Genomic DNA, 14,160 nt, shown 5'->3' with positions numbered 1-14,160 from the left:
TGGATTTACCAGTGTGAACTTTTCCACTACATACACAAAGATACAGGAAGAGATTCAGATGTGTACCTATTTACATTTATTTCCTAGCTCTCTCTGCCCTAGAAGTAATGATACCCCAGGAAAAATTGAGCACATGAGACATCCAAATCTTCATTTCTAAGTACCACCTCCACTAAAGAAATCAGGATTCCTTGGAAAAACACATGATTCTAGAGCTGGAACAGGGAAAGTACAAAATAAGTTTTGGAACATCTTGCTGTGCCAGAAAGTAAGCAAGTTCTCAAAGGACAGGGGCATGTGAGAAAGACACATCTTAAAGGGCTCTCTCACCTTGCCAAATCTAGGACAAATCGAGCGTCAAAATAAAATAAAATATGGTAACTAATAAAACCCACTGAATAGGAACAGAAACCCATGAGCAGATACTGATGTAAATAAATTAATGAAGGTATGGGGAGAAAGGGAAACATCTGTTTTCAGTAGAAAATCAACTAATAAAGGGAATGGCAATCTTCATAGTAGTGATTGATTCAGGCATAAGCTATCAGTGGACCCAAAACCTGGCGGACAGAGGTCTGTTTGAAGAGGAACAGAATATTAGCATACTCCTGGAGATCTTCCCACAAGAGGTAACAACCACAAAAGGAAAAACGATGACTTTATGATAGATGTGAACTTACCAAGGTATTCAATGTTAAATATCACCAGTGTACAAGGTTAAATATATCACTGTATGTCTCCTAGTAATACTCTAAGAATAGCACATCATTTCTATGATATTCCTGCCAACAAGTATTCAGTATGCCCATGAGTAACCACTAGATGGACTGAAGTTAAGGGACATCTAACGGAATTTAAGAAGTCAAGGTATTAAAAGACAGAGAAATATTGAGGCACTATACTATTTCAAACTGAAGGAGACTAAAGAGACATGACAATTAGATGCAATGTGTGATCCTGAATTGAATCCTGGACGAAAAAAGAGAGACACTTTGGGGACAGTTGGAAAATTCTGAATGGCATCTGGGAAATCTCAAGGTACTGTTGTATCAATGTTGACTTTCTGATTTGGTGGTTACATGAGACTGTACATGTTTTGGTAAATACACACTAGATTATTTAAGAGTGATGGGTATCATGTCTGCAACTTGCTCTCAAATGGTCAGAAAATGTTTAATGAGATTAGAAATCGTGCATTCCTCTGAAATAGCTGGAAGCAGCAATAAAAATATGAGAATGAAATGCGATAATCAGGTAGTTTCACTGAAATTTGAAAATCCAATAAGCTACAGCAGAAAGAGAGAAACGGACAGCATCAAGGTTCTCTGTCTCTGGGCTTCTGTAAAGGAAGGCCTCACTGAGCCCACTACAGGGAGCCACACACAAGATGTTGCAGGCTCATCCTTAGCACACGTGCTCCTATGCAGAACAATGGTAAAATTGGTTGAAGTTCATGTATGGGGACAGGGTTTATGGGAAATCTCTGTACCTTCTCCTCAATTTTGCTGTGAACCAGAAAGTGCTTTAAACAAGTTTTAATTAAAAAATGTTAGGTGGCTCAAGGAAAAATTAACTGGTTGAAGGGAATATGAGAGCTCTTTGTGCTCTTCTTACAAGTTTTCTGTGGGTTTGAAATTATTTTGAAATAAATTAATTTTAAAAATTCAGTAAGAACCTATGACAACTTTGGTGCCTAGCAAAAATGCTTGGTTTATTAAAGGTATTCGATAAAAATTATTTGGCCTTCCCTTCCCAGCTGCCCAAAAGAAAAAATCTTAACATCATTGTCAACTCTTTTCCTCTTTCCCCTATATCCAAATGGAGTCTCAGTTCTAGTAAAACTACTTAAATCAGTTTGCAGTTTTAGTCCCCCATTCTCATCTTTATTTCCAGATTTTTCTATTTCCAGCTCTTACCATCTCTGACCTAGACCACTGCAACAGCATTCTAACTGGTCTCTCTGCTCCATTTTTAACTTCATTGTTGCGCCATCCCTACATTTTTGTATCATTATCTAAAACCTCCTGAGTTACCTTTCAAAACTTATCTAATTTCATCATGTCTTTATTTAAATACCTATAATTGCTCCCCAATGTAAATGTTGATGTTCCAGGAGGCAGACTAAATATGTGTGGAGGGCATTAGCAATGCAAGAGCACCAAAAAGATACTTCACACACAAGAGTGAAGTAGTAATTATTGGGGAGAGGTAAAGGGAAAAGAGGGACTTTGACTTGACTTCCTTTATGTTTATTGTAGGATTTGATGTTGGTTTTACTTTTAATTACATAGTGGGAATGTCAGGAATGAGTAAGTACCATAAACTTTCCAATATTTAGAGCCTCTAAAACAGTGCTTTTCCCAACTTGGCAGCAAAAATAAACTTTTGGCACTCTGCGACAAGCCAAGGAGCCTATCAATGTCAAAGGAAACTATCCTGGGACGTCCAAAATGCTCCAATCCCATACACTGAAAGGTATTTCTTGCTCTCCAGCACACTGGCAAACCATTCATGGCCTACCAGTTGATAAACCCTTGTTCTAAAGTCTTAATATGATCTTACTCATCACCTAAATAAGGACCTTCACAAGGTTTCCTCTCCTACCATAGTAACATACATATATAGGCACACAGATCCACACACAAAATCAGACACCAACACCCATTCTATAGACAGAAATGGACTTATACAAGACAACCTGCATTTCTCCAAACACATTATGCATCCTTGTATACATCTTTTTGTTCATGTTGTTCTCTCTACCCAGATCAATATCAACTCATCCTCCAAGACACTATTCAAATGCTACTGCTCATTTCCCCCAGATCTTATTACACTTGTCCCTCTGAATTGTTAACTGTTTGTTGCCATGTGTTACCACCCTAGAATTTGAGCTCAAGGGCAAAAATCATATTTATTTACCTGTATACCATTGATCCCAATAACAGACATTCAAATGTTTAATTCACATATATATGAATGTGTTCCCTACATAATTCACCAATAAACCAACATTTTCAAAATACATTAAAACAACGAAGTACAATTTTACAACCAAATTAGCATTTTTCCGAAGCAAGAACACTGTTGTTGTTGTTTTTTTTAAGAGAAAGATTTAGCATAGAAATTTTCATACCATTGGACCCTTCTCCTAGTCCTAGGGTTTTTGACTCAGGAAACAGATGAACACAAACAAATTCAATGCAGATTATAACAATGGAAACTTTAGAAACAACTTAAATGGTTAACAAACAGTAAATGACTAAATCAATCATCTGATTGATAAATCAAATGAATGTCTAAGCAACTGTTTAAATTACACTCATGACAATGGGAATGGAAAAATGAGGAAAATGGCCCTGGCCAGGTAGCTCAGTGGGTTACAGCATCTTCCAATATGCCAAGGATGTGGGTTCAATCCCCGGTCAGGACACATACAAGAAGCAAACAATGAAGGCATAATAAATGAGGGGAACAACAAATTGCTGTCTCTCTCTCTTAAATAAATAAATAAATAAATAAAGTTTTTTAAAAAAGAAAAGTGAGGAAAATGATAACAGCTACCATTTACTGATCATCTTTTCTATGTAAAGAATAGTGCTAGATGCTTTATATTACCTAATCCTCACAACAATTCAAGGGCAAGTATTATCCTAATTTCATAGACAAGAAAGTAGGCTCAGAGGTTGTATAATTTGCCCAAAGCTTTTGAGACCAGATTCCAACCCAGACCTAACTCCAGAGTGTCAGCTTTTCCCTACATTACACTGCCTCTACTATACAATATTTCCAATATATTAAACTCAAATTGTATCTCCATCATGCAACTTAAAAATATATATATATGGACAATTGCCTGTAAGGAAACAAAAATATCTATTCAAGTGGTGATTAAGGATGAATGTTGTTACAGTATTTATCATTTTTTAAAATTAGTGACTTTTTAAAGCAGAATTGATGAACGATGGACTAAACTCAGGCAATACAAAAAAAAAAAATCCCTATTTTTAGTTTTTTACATCCCCATTTTTACATTTTCATTAAACACGGAGTAGGTAACATAAAACTTAAAAAGGATGTATTCAACTAACTACACCTAAACAATCATAAATTAACCTCAGGGTATTTATTACCAGGATTCAAAACCTGGTCATTATCACTGGAAAACAAGCAGCATTCTTCCAGAAAAGGGTTAATTTTGAGGACTACTTAAAGAGAAGGCACATGGATTGGGGACAGGAATGTTTAAACTGAGGAAACAAGGGCAAAGGAAAAAACAAGAATGTTTTCTTTTTAAGCAAGAATGAGAATAGGGTGAGATGAAGTTGGTGGAAAACCTTCAAGGTCAAGCAGATAAGTTTGGGATTAACTTGATAAGCAACAGGGAACTGTAGCATATTCTTAAATAGGAAGGTGGAATGATGAAATATGGTCTTCAAAGATCCAAACTTTGTTCCTTTGGTTACATAACGTTTCGCCAAACCATGGGGGACAGGTGGGACAGGCGGAGAGATAATCCAATAACCTTTTTTTAAAAATGCTCATCAAAGATATATTTATTGATTTGAGAGGGAGAGAGAAACATATACCGGGTTGCCTCCTGTATGCACCCCAACCATCGAACCTGCAACCTAGGCATGTGCTTTGACTGGGAAATTGAACCGGCAACCTTTTGGTGTATAGGACAATGCTCCAACCAAATGAGCCACCCAGCCAGGGCTAATCCATTATCCTTTATGTGTGCTTTATACATACTCTGATCAAAAATAAACAATGACTAAACAAACAAAAATCTTTATATAAGGGATGACTATATTGGGGAAGAGGGACTTTCAGATATAATGCTTGTGAATATTAAATGCCACTGTACATTTTAATAAAAATCATAGAAGTTTAGAGCACGAAGGGATGCTGGAGGTAACATTTTACTGAGCACCTCTTCATTTTCACAATTAAATTGAAGCTCAAGAACTAAATAACTTGCCTAATGTCAAAAATAAGCTAGCAGAAGATTCAACATTAAAAACTCAGATCTTCTAGGTAGCAAGATCTAAAGCTGTCCTGTCCAATACTGTAGCTACTAGTAATATCTGGTTATTTAAATTTAAACTGGTTAAAATTAACTTTAAATTTAGTTCCTTAGGCATGACAGTCAGATAGTGTTCTATGCCACACATGGTTAATAGCTACCATATCTGATAATGCAGAAAAAGAATCGTAACATTGTTTAGTTCAATGTTGTTTCATTAATGAGATGCCTTAGGAACCTAACTTCTTTTAAATATCAGTTTGCCTGTGGTAAAACTGATTTCATTATACATCCTTTTCCTTAAAGTCACAGAAGTTATGACTTTAAGTAAGGACTTACTGTATTTCCACCATTGCAGAATATTTAATTGGACAGCATGATCTAAAACATAAGCTTCAGGGTCAGACAGATCTAGTTTGAATTCTACTTACTAGCAGTGTGATCCTAGATAAGTTAATATCTCCTCACACCGACTGGGGAGGAGGGGAGCAAGGGATTAATAATACCCACCCCACAAAGTGTACTTGATGATTATGTGGGATAACATGAAAAGTCCCTTTACACTGCCTGACACATAAAAGACAATAAACACTTCTCTTGTGGATTCTTTTTTCTTCCTGCTCCTCAATAAAACCTTCTTGTTAAAAGTTCAAACACAGTAACTCACCCAAATTAATATCTTCTTTCCCCTCAAGATAATCCAACAGTACTTAATTTTCATTCTGTTCCTGCCAATTTCTTCAAATATTTCCAACTCTCTTTCAGTGTTTCTACTTAGGAATATTTTATTGATTATGTTGTAACAGTAGTCCCAATTTTTTCCTCTTTGCTCTCCTCTGCCCAGTACCCCCCTTTCCCTCCAGCAGTCCCACCCCCTAGTTCTTGTCCATGGGTTGTGCATATAAATTCTTTGGCTTCACCTTTTCCTATATTATTCTTAACTTCCCCCTGTCTGTTTTGTACCAACCAATTATGCTTCTTAATCCCTGCACCATTTCCCCATTTCTCCCCTTTCCCCCTCCCAGCTGATAACACCCCAAATCGTCCCCATACCTCTGATTCTGTTCCTATTCTGGTTTGCTTAGTTGGATTTTGTTTTTATTTTTTAGATTCAGTTGTTGATAGTTGTGAGTTTGTTGTCATTTTGGCGTTCATAGTTTTTATCTTCTTTTTCTTAAATAAGTCCCTTTGACATATCATATTATAATAATGGCTTGGTGATGATGAATTCCTTCAGCTTTACATTGTTTGGGAAGCACTTCATCTGCCCTTGCATTCTAAATGATAGCTTTGATGGATAGAGTAATCTTGGTTGTAGGGCCTTGCTTTTCATCACATTGAATACTACTTGCCAGTCCCTTCTTGCCTGCAAAGTTTCTTTTGAGAAATCAGCTGATAGTCTTATAGGCATCCCTTTGTAGGTAACTCTGCTTTTCTCTTGCTGCTTTTAAGATTCTTTCTTTATCTTGAACCTTTGACATTTTAATTATGATGTGTCTTGGTGTGGTCCCCCTTGGGTCTAGCTTGTTTGGGACTCTGTGCTTCCTGGACTTGTATGTCTATTTCCTTTGCCAAATTTGGGAAGTTTTTCTTCATTATTTTTCACATAGGCTTTTCATTTCTTGCTCTTCCTCTTCTTCTTCTGGCACCCCTATGATTCAGATGTTGGTATGTTTAAAGTTCTCCCCAAGGTTCCTAAGCCTCTCCTCATTTTTTTCAATTCTTGTTTCCTCGTTCTGTACTGGTTGACTGTTTATTTCTTCCTTATGTTCCAAATTGTTGATTTGAAACCTGGTTTTCTTCCCTTCACCATTGCTTTTGTGTGGACTTTCCTTCCTTTCATTTAGCATAGTCTTCACTTCTTCCCTATGTGTTTGCTGTACTTAAGCATATCTGTCAAGCCTGTGAGCATCTTTATCACCAGTGTTTTGAACTCTACATTTGGTAGGTTGGCTATCTCCTCATCTATTAGTTTGGCTATCTCCTTGTTGCTTAGTTTTCCCACTGGAACCTTGATCTGTTCCCTCTTTTGGGCTATACTTCTCTGTCTCCTCATCTTGACAGGCTCCTGTGTTTGTTTGCCTCTGTGTCTTAGGTAGAGCTGTTGCACGTGTTACGTTGTAAGGGGCGGAGCCTTAGGGATTGGTCAGTACAGGGTGACCTGTTTTACCACGTTGTGGCGCTGTGTGTGTGTGTGTGGTGGTGGTGGTGGGGTATGAGAGGGAATAATGCCGCTTGCTCAGCACTCGCCGTTTTTCCAGGCACTTCTCCCAGTTCCGTATGGGACTGGTGCCTCTCTAGCTGGTGCCCTGGCCATCGTTCCCAGAGTGGGTGGGTCTTCGGACGTCCTTGGACTGTGGGGGTCCTTTAAACAAGTGGAGTCTGCTGAGAGACTGGCAGTTTCTTCCTCTGCCCCAACCCCCACTGGTTTGCAAAGTCAGAAGCAATGAGGCTTTATTTTCCCTGGTGTTGGAACCACGAGCTGCGCAGTCTGGTCTGGTTCTGGGAGAGCTCCCCAGATGTCCCTCCCTACTTTTAAAAACATGTGACTGCGCATTCTGCCGCTGCTGCCGCCACTGTTGCTGCTACCATATTGTGTCTTCTCTGCCCTGGTTCCTCTCCTCCTACCTGTCTGGATGAGTATTTCTTCTTTATATCTTTGTTGGACTTCCATGCAGCTTGATTTTCTGGAACTTCTGGTTGTCTCTAGTTTTGAGGTAGTTTTATTCCTTTTTAGTTGTGGAGGGAGATGCAGTGTGTCTACCTGCGCCTCCATCTTGGCCGGAAGTCTCGACAATTTTGTGTTTTAATGCTATTTTAAATGGTATTGCTTATTTAGTTTCAATCTTCAATTGTTTTTCCTAGCATACAGAAATATAATTGATATGTCTATATTAACCTGTATTCTGCAGTCATGAATTCTCCATAAAACCCTGAGGCTTTGCTGGTGCAGCTCCACGACAGGCTTCCTCTATGGAATGTCTGTCAGGATGTCCAACAGCACCCCTGCCTTAGCCAGGTCTGTGGCATTCACCACAGTACATAGAATATGTCCAGTGTTAATGACTCGATGCTGCTGGGTCACAGTGCTCTCATCCTGCAGTAGGGAGCCCACCCACAGGGAGAGCTAGGAGAGACCTGAGAAGGAGGGGTGAGCTTGAGAAGACACTGGTCAGCACACACGCGCAGCTTGGGAACCCCATGCTGTTGACTGTTGATTCCTTGGTTCCTTTCTACATACAGCTTCATAATCAGAAGCAACAAAACCAAGTTTTGAAATCCAGGCTCATAAGGGGCTTATGGAAGTAGCATTGTTTGGGGACTCTAGGTGGAAAAGAAAATATTGTTATTATTAGTTGAAGTATTACTCTTCTTAAAGCTGTCAGCCCAGTAGTGGTCATTTATTACTTCAATTATCAGATATTAAGAATTCTACCCTGAAAAAAAAAAAAAAAAAAAAAAGAATTCTACCCTGGCTGGTGTGGCTCAATGGGTTGAGCACCAGTCTGCGGACTGAAAGGTTGCTGGTTTGATTCCTAGTCAGGGCACCTGCCTCAGTTGTGGGCCAGGTCCCTATTTGGGGGCCTGAGAAAGGCAACTGATCTGTGTTTCTTTTGCACATCAATGTTTTTCTTCCTCTCTTTCTCCCTCCTTTCTCTAAAAATAAATAAATACAATTTTAAAAAATTAAAGAATTCTGATTTAATCTCCAGGATTAAAAACAAAACGACCCAAACAGCTCACACTATAGTGAGTAGGACACAAATAACCCAACAGTTCAGATACCATTTGATAATTGCTAAGAGAGGAGTAAGTCAGCAGCTGGGAGGGCCAGAGAGGCAGCATCTTCCTGGAAAATCTCACACCTTGTGCCATAGGAAGGGATGCTTGAATTGAGTCCCAAAGGCAGAATAAGAGCAAAACAGAGAGGAAGAGGGGATGCTTCAGGCTCAACTAGAGGCAGGAGTACCAAGCCCAGTGTGTTGGCAGGATTATGAATCATTGGATCTGGCTATGGGAAAGTGATGGAATGAGACTTTGAAAGGGTGCTTCTCACACTTTGGCTGAACCAGAATCACGTGGGCTTGTTAAAAGCATGACTTCTGGGCTCTACCCCCAGGATCTCTGATTCAGCAGGCCTGGGTGGGGCCCTGGCTTGGCATTCTGACAGGTTTCCAGGTGATGCTGATGCTGCTGGTGCATACCCTCCCTCCACTTTTTTTTTACATTTCTAACTTTGAAATTTATTTTTTCATCTGACATAATTTTAATAGCTTTATAAAGTATGATATACATAAAGAAAATACTAAGGGTAGTTGAGTTATCACAAAGTGAAAAACAAAACATGTACAAACTCTTTTCAAATGAAAAACTGGGACATTATCCACTCTCCAGAGGCCCCCTCATGCCCAGTTTGTTTACTATTTCCACCTTCCTTCCACAAGGAAATTTCCATTCAGATGTCTAAAAACAAAGTTCTATGTGCCTGATTTTGAACTTCACATACGTTGAGTCATGCAGTACATAATCTTTTCATTTAACTTGTTTATGAGATTTATCTAGAATACTGCATGTAGCAGTACTTCGTTACATCACTATATAGTATTCTATATTATTAATATACTACAAGTTATTGATCTATTTGACTACTGAAGAATAGTTGGGAATTTCTATTTGGCTTTTTTTATTAATGCAGAGACCACACTTTCGAGAACCACTATTGCAGATAAAAATGGAGGCCTGGGAAGCTCAAGGTCTATTCCCAGCTCTCTCTTGACTATGGCTTCATGGCTTTGAAATTTCAGTGCTCAGGGAGAGAACACATCGTGCTAAAGATGCCAAGACAGAGTGAGTCCATGTTTGGGACAGGCTTGCCTTCCTTCCTTCCTTCTTTCCTTCCTTCCTTCCTCCCATCTTTCCTTCCTTCCTCCCTCCCATCTTTCCTTCCTTCCTCCCTTCTTTCCTTCCTCCCTTCCTAATTATTTTTGATATGACCTTTCCAGATACTTTGCTTTTTATCCTGCAGTGTGCCTGAACACAGCTTTTGCAAGTTAGGTTCCACCATCTCACACGTCTTACAAGGAGACAAAGCTTTATGACTCTATCCCTGATTCTTCAGCCCCTGACTTCTTACAGAAACTGCCAACTTTCAGTGCCCCCCTTTCCTTCCCATGTGATGGGAAAGGGAATAACTTCCCTCCCTGCAAACATCATCCTGTGACTTCCCACATGGGAAAAGCAAAAATAACTGTTGGGCCTTGGCTTCTTGGTTATATTGGCTCACTTCCTCTGGTAAGAGACAAATTTTTCACGTCATTGACAGATTGGGGATGGGTTATCCACATAGGTAATGATGTCATCTGTCATTCTGCCTGGTAACAGAGGTAGAAATGGAGAGGACAACAATGTGTCAGGTTCCCATATCTTCATGAATTTAAGAACACAAACTAAAGTTTGGATTTTGGTGGTGATGAAAAGGAGGATGTTATATCTTTTCTTTAAATTTATTTATTTATTTATTATTTTTTAGAGAGAGGCCTAGCGAGGGAGGAAGGAGAGATACATCAATGTGGGAGAGAAACATTGATCTTGTATGCACCCCCAATGGGGACCAAGCCTGCAACTTAGGCGTGAGCCCTGACCACTAATCAAACCAGTGACCTTTTGCTTTGCCGGACAATGCCCAACCAACTGAGCCACACTGGTCAGGGCAGGAGGGTATTATATATTAATAAAATGAAAAAGAGAAGGGTTGGTTTGGTGCAGCTACCTCATTAGGACCTCAAAAAGAGACACCTGTATTAGTTCCTGCTATAAATTCACATGCAATTCCCATCCTCTGTCTTTGTGCACAACACTCCTTAATTTCTTTATTTTCGGCAGGCACCCTCTCCTTTTTGGAAGCCCTTGAAATGTGGCTGGCCCACATTGAGATGTACTTTAAGTATAAAATTTATTCCAGATCCCAAAGACTTAGTATGTAAAAGATAATGTAAAATATGTAATTATTTTTTATATTGATTACACATTAAAATTTTACTATTTTAAATTTATTGTATTAAGTAAAATATATTTTAAAGTAAGTTTCACCTGTTTTTTTCCTTTTTTACATGTCTACTTGATAGTTTAGAATTACACATCTGGCTAGCATTCTATTTCTTTTCTCAGAATTCTTCTTAGACATTTCAGACTGTAACACGTGCTTTTCAAGCAACACCTTAGGGTGTTCTAGTCATATGGCACATGTTGGTTCTCAGGGAATCAGAGGCTGAGCTGGATAAAGAGCAGTATTGTTGGAGACATTTGCGAAAGAAAGTGGGAGGAAAAAAGATTGGCAAGGGGAGCTGTCAGCCTGCCACGCAGACCTGACAGAGCCTCTTCCAGTCAAATGGGGAACTCCAGAGCAAATATTGTTCTCTAGAGGTGCCCCCTTTGGGTACAGATGTCCAGGCCCTTGTACGGCTGCATTGTTCAGTTACTGGCTGGGGACAGTTCCAGGAAGAGCGCAGCTTCCATTGAAAACTGAAGCCCGCGTGACTGTCGGCTAACCAAAGGCTTCTCAGCTGGGCAGGGGGTTCTTGCTGGAAGCGGTTCTGAATAGAGCAGAGCCTGTGGCTGTGCAGAGTTGGCTCCTGATATTTAGGAATAACTATTAGAATTAGTTGTTATTGAAAAATCCGATTTTCATACCGACATTTGAACTTCTCTTGGAGAAAAAATACTAGGCCCAGATGCCTGTCTTGGAGCAACTGTCGAGCTGAGCAGCGGCAGCCTGATTAGGTGGGACTGAGCTCTCCATCTCACCTCCTCCACCCAGCCTGCTTCCCACACTGGCCTTCTTGGCCTGCGGGATGGGGCTCCTGTGCCCCGAGGAGTTGCAGAGAGGCTTCAGACTGGAAACCAGTGTACTCTGACTCTCTCCCAGTGCAAAGTTTATAGCGGGTGTGAAGTGAATGTTTATTAAGTGAATAATGAGTGACTCAAGCCCCCCCAAGGCAACATGCTGATACTCACAGGCAGTTCCCCAAGAGGACACAAGGTGGTGGTGTGCGCTCAGAAATCCACCGACATCCACTCTGCACCCACAAAAGACAAACAACATCTAATTTTCTTGTCACTGGTATGTAAAGTATAGCGTGGAGAATACAGCTAATAATAAGGTAATAATGCTATATGATGTCAGATGGGTACTAGACATATCAGGATGATCACTTCATAAATTATATTAATGTCTAATCACTATGTTGTACACCTGAAATAAATATAATATTGTAGTCAGCTGTGATTGAAAAATAAAAAAATTATCTTAAAAAATCCTGATTTTCTTTACAGGTATGACTTTGAATTCAGTTGGATGTGACTGTATATAAAAAACTTCTAATAATATATTGTAATTTTACACATATTTTAATGTGTATATCTTTATCTATACACATACACACATTTTATAATAAAAAGTTTAAATTTAGAAGATACATAATATGTTCTAAATATGTATTTTCTAAATTTATGTAATGTAATTAGGATATATACAATATGGATAAATGGAATTATAAATTTAAAATTAGATATGAATGAAGGTATACATATGTAATTAGTATCTAATAAAATATATATAAAATTAGGATATATATGATGTTAGGATAAGAAATCAAATATATATAATGTTTATAAACAATTAGGATATAGGTAATTATATTGAACCATATGAAATGACTGTTGTCACCTTAAAAAACAGCAATTTTATATATTTGAAAATTATCTTAGACATGGGCCAAAGTTATTACACCTGTTCAAAAATAAAGCTTATATTGTGTTCTCTTTCACTACAATCTTCTGTTGTCCGATTCTAATACCATGTCCCCAATCTGTCAATGACGTGAAAAATTTGTCTCTTACCAGGGTAAGTGAGCCAATATAACCAAGAAGCCAAGGCCCAACAGTTATTTTTGCTTTTCCCATGTGGGAAGTCACAGGATGATGTTTGCAGGGAGGGAAATTATTCCCTTTACCATCACATGGGTAGGAAAGGGGGGCACTGAAAGTTGGCAGTTTCTCTAAGAAGTCAGGGGCTGAAGCATCAGGGATGGAACCTGGAGGGGTGGGTGCACCTCAGGGTCATCCACCTGCACACAGATAACTCATAAAGCTTTGTTTCCTTGTAAGATGTGTGAGATGGTGGAGCCTAACTTGCAAAAGCGGTGTTCAGACACACTGAGGATGAAAAGCAAAGTATCCGGAAGAGTCATAGAAGAAACAATTAGAAATGAAGGATGGAAAGAAGGAAGGAAGGAAGGAATGAAGGAAGGAAGGAAGGAAGGAAGGAAGGAAGGAAGGAAGGAAGGAAGAAAGAAGGAAGGCCCTACACAGCAGAGATGGGACCACAGGGAAGTAACTGACTGACACTATCTTGGCATCTTTAGCGAGATGCTCTCTTCCTGACCACTGGGACTTCAAGGCCAGGTATCCACGGTCAAGAGCCTTGGCTGGGAACAGGGCTTGAGGTTCCCAGGCCTCCTTTTTTACCTAGAACAGTGGTCCTCAAAATGTGGTCTTTACACCAACAGCATCAGCATCACCTGGAAACCTGTGCAAAACCAGAATGCAAAACCAGAGCCCCACCCAGGCCTGCTGAATCAGAAATCTTGGGGGTAGACCCCAACAGTCATACTATGAACAAGTCCACATGATCCTGGTTCAGCCAAAGTGTGAGAAGCACCCCTTTAAAATCTCATCCCATCACTTTCCCACAGCCAGATCCAATGAATCACAATCCTGCCAACACACTGGGCTTGGTGCTCCTGCCTCTCGTTAAGCCTGAAGCATCCCCTCTTCCTCTCTGCTTTGCTCTTATTCTGCCTTTGGGACTCAATTCAAGCATCCCTTCCTGTGGCACAAGGTGTGAGATTTTCCAAGAAGACTTAGATGCTGCCTCTCTGGCCCTCCCAACTGCTGACCTACCCCTCTCTTAGCAATTATCAAATGGTGTTTGAACTATGGGTGAGAGTCTTTCCCTTTCTGCAAGGTAAACTCCTTTGTTCATTTTGTTTTAACCCCCAGTGCCTGGTCCATGGAATTTAAAACATTTCTTTCATGAAATAATAAATGACTATCACTTGGCTGGCAACTTT

The sequence above is a fragment of the Furipterus horrens genome, unplaced genomic scaffold (genome assembly GCF_987537825.1).
Source record: "Furipterus horrens unplaced genomic scaffold, mFurHor1.1.pri manual_scaffold_7, whole genome shotgun sequence".
Lineage (NCBI taxonomy): Eukaryota > Metazoa > Chordata > Mammalia > Chiroptera > Furipteridae > Furipterus > Furipterus horrens.
The sequence above is the reverse complement of the archived record's forward strand: the minus strand, read 5'-3'. Positions refer to the sequence as shown.